Source organism: Tamandua tetradactyla, chromosome 1, assembly GCF_023851605.1.
Source record: "Tamandua tetradactyla isolate mTamTet1 chromosome 1, mTamTet1.pri, whole genome shotgun sequence".
Lineage (NCBI taxonomy): Eukaryota > Metazoa > Chordata > Mammalia > Pilosa > Myrmecophagidae > Tamandua > Tamandua tetradactyla.
This window is the reverse complement of record NC_135327.1, coordinates 153,107,126-153,110,907: the sequence shown is the minus strand read 5'-3', so window position 1 is coordinate 153,110,907 and position 3,782 is coordinate 153,107,126. Positions and strand designations below refer to the sequence as shown.

Genomic DNA, 3,782 nt, shown 5'->3' with positions numbered 1-3,782 from the left:
CCTTACTCAAAGTTTTAGTATTCCTTTCTTTTTTTTCATTGATGCATATTAAGTTTCAACACTTTTTTTTTTTTTACTTCTAGAGGTAATTAACCTTAACACTAGACTGACAATTGTAAGCTTTACTGGAGCAAAAAAAGACAGGAATTTGTAGACAGCAATTATAGAAACACCACGAATACATTTTGCAATTATTTTCCTGAACATCTTATGGCTAGTCGAGCCTCTTGGTAGACTTTCACATTAGTTACTGTGGCCTATGAAAAAAATGTTTAGTTTTCATTTTTGTCATAAAAATTATTTTCATTTGTTTTACCACCCCAATCATTAAAATCTACCCAGAGGATTTCTCCTTGTCCACTGGGCATATACCCAGAGGATTTCTCCTTGTCCACTGGGCATGTCTACTAAGAACTGCTCCATATTTAACTTGCTGTTAGATCACACCATGGCTTGAGAATTCTTTTAATCTCTTTTCCATTTATAACTGCACTGCTTGACCTTTTTTTAGCAAGGTGTCTTGTATATAAAATGTCAATGATAGGATTATAGGCATGGGGTAATGATATGGTTTAATTAAAAAAGATCCTGTGAGATTGAAAAAGGCTACTGGCCTAGATCACAAATATTTAATACCAGATAACTACTTAAGAGCCTAACATACTAAAAACTAGGAAAGAAGGAAAGGAGGGATGGAGGAAAGAGGGAAGGAGTGAGGGAGGGAAGGAAGGAAGGAAAGAAAGGAAAAGAAAAGAGAAAAAAAAGGATTTATGGGCCATTTATAGTTGACCAAACCATTAAAGTTAGAATAATTAGATTACACTTTTGATTAAAACTTTTGACTTTGTTTTTATGGCAAATTTCAAACATTTAAACTATGAGCCATGCTAGTTATAAAACAAAAAACAATTCAAGTTCTCTATAAGTGAGATAATGTAACAGAAATCTTAAACAAGGTCTGAAGACCTATTTATTTATATAATAAAATCCAAATTTTTTTAAGGATTTGAAATTACATTGTGTTTCAAATTTCTAGAATGAAATTGAGCCACTTGGAGTTGGAGAAAGGGCATAGATGAATACTGATATCACTTGAAACTAAAAGTTGTGGTTTTGCACTTCTTCTTAAGTGTATTTAAAAATAGGATTTTATCTTCAGATTAAAAATGTGTATGTACAGTAAAATATATGAGGATGAGAGCTAAGAGCACATACATGCACACACACATAACGCACACAACACCTTTAAAAATCAACACAGATGTCTAATCTGCAACCAAAATCATTTTGATAATTAAAACGTTGAAAAAAAGGTGTTTTCATGACATTCTTTTTCCCTATACACTATTGGAATTGGTTGAAGATTTCCAGTAGTTAATTCAAATCTCAGAAATGAATAATACTATACAACAGAAAAGTACATTAGAATAATACTATACAACAGAGAAGTGCATTCACATTACAAGATTTCAATACAAAATATTTCAAAAAGGAAACCTCTAAGAATTAGCCACTGTAATTTTATTAAAAGCAGAAACTCTTGGCCTTCCTTCCTCTATATTAATCTACTCTGTCAAAGTTTTAAATTCATCACAAAAAATTAACAGTAATTATCCTGAGGTATTTAAAGTGTGGCTCTGCTCTCAGATTTAATGGCAGATTTTTCAAAAATGGTCTTATTTCCACTTCAGTCTCATGACTAAAATTAGGATTACTACAATATGGTCATGTAAAATATCTGAAAAATATCCTTGGGCCTTTAACATAGTTGCTCATCCACTCATTTCCATTATAATAAGAGCTACAGGAAAATCTGCCTATCCAGATCCAGTAAGAAGTACTTAGCTTTTGTTTTCCAGTTAAGAATTATCAAACCCTGGTATAAATAAGATGCTGAACTATCACCACCAAATCTTTGAGCTTTCAATGAGACTGAGCAAACATTTCACAAAATTTCTTATGTCTCAACACATCTGTGAGGCAATTGAGTAAACGATAACCCATTTTGATACACAGTGAACAGAAAAATGGGTAGATGACATACTCATACTAGCAATAAGAATAAATCAGAGACTTGCGGCATCCTCTAGTTTTGACAAAGGAAATGAAATTTAACTTTTTAATCTGAATTATATCATTTAAAGTTCTGTGTGTTTTTTTAAAAAAAACTAATTTATTAGATGTGGTGCCATCTTCCAAAGTTGGTATGCTTTTCTTCAATAACATGGTAAAAAACTGGTTATGATCATTCCAACTAGCCCTCTGCCTCTACCTTAATTAATACAAAATTGAAACATTGTCTTGTGAAAACTAAGATTGTACTTGACATTTTTATTTTAAGCTGCAAAAACAAAAGAAGCAAACAAACAAACAATGAACAACTTGAAATAGGTTTGTCAAATGATGCAAATTCATTCCTCCCAAAGAAGCAGAAGTTAGCCATACTGCTTCACTCCTGCTTGCACTCTGCTGGATTTTGTTCCTCTTAGGGTCATTGTCTGGATCATTTTCCTCATCTGCTTCTTCACCTTCTCCATGAAAATCATCATCATCATCTTTAATTGTTTCTCCAATAAAATATACACTGATCTTGAGATTATATGCTCATGTAAAAAGTGACCAATTTCAAAGTCTGCAGCAAGGATGGCTTCAGCAGCAGCATCTAGATCTCTACTCTCAGAAACTTCAGGAGGAGCAAAAAATTTAAAGAAAGAGTAATTGGAGATGGTTTTAGTCACAGTACGAACTGTCCCATGTCCCTGGTGTTCTGTTTCTTCTTAATGGTTTTCAAGGTGACATTCTTTCTTTTTTCCAATCTATCTGATGCCCTGTACAACCCATAATTTCTTGTCCCTCAGAAGAAAGGGGGATCAGAATCATCTGCCTCTGACCTCATGCTGTACGTCTTTGTCAACACTTCATTTGTGAAGTGCTCATTGGGTTCAAAGTGAAATTTTAAGACAAAACTCATAGGCTGACCAGTATATGAGAACTTCACTTTAATATTCTTCAAGTGCTTCAGAATAGATTCTGAGCAAGTCAACATTTTTAAAAACGGTCAACCAAAATTCAGGAATTCCTTTGGGGTCTTCTTTTTCTTCATGCTTTTTCCCATCTTCAAGTGTGGCCTTTTCCTTCAGCTCCAAAGAAAATTTCATCTTCCTCATCTGTTTTCACATTCTTCTTCCATATGTTCATAAAATTGCATTGATGATCTCAAATTGCTTATCAAATAGGGACTGATAGAGAACAGAAAAGTTTCTTTCGAGATCATAAACTTCCTCAAAGAATTTGGCTTCTTTGCACAGTTAACCTGAAGGTTTTTGAGGACATTCACTCATCTTTTAACTACCCCAGCCAAGTTTTCAATATATCCTGTTGGTGTTTCTACCAGACCATCAAGTCTTTCTTGAAGGGCTGCAAGAATCTGAGGATTTTGCATCATTTGAACAGTCAGCTGATGTGCTTTGGTTTTTCTTTCTTCTTCTGCTTCTTCAACACCATCCAGCTCTTCATCAAGTTCAGACTGTTTTTTTGTTGTCAATATCTGCCATGTTGTAAACTCCAAATATTGACATCTAGTATGGAGTCAAGAAGGGAGAGCTGCACAGGTAGGGAGGAACAGGAGGTCACGTTGCCAACAGATGGCACTAAAAAAGCAAGACCTAATTATTTTTAATGCCAAGGTCTGAATATATATTTTTAAATCATTATTGTTCAAAAGCCACAATGTGAAGCTCCATATGGATAAACTAAACCAAAAATATCCCTACAACAAGTAA

At 33.8% G+C, this 3,782-nt stretch overlaps 1 pseudogene; it reads right to left on the bottom strand.

Moving 5' to 3' along the window:
* Positions 1–2,449: 2,449 nt before the first annotated feature.
* On the bottom strand, positions 2,450–3,554 carry LOC143686981 (nucleosome assembly protein 1-like 1 pseudogene; annotated as a pseudogene).
* Between the last annotated feature and the right edge of the window lie 228 nt (positions 3,555–3,782).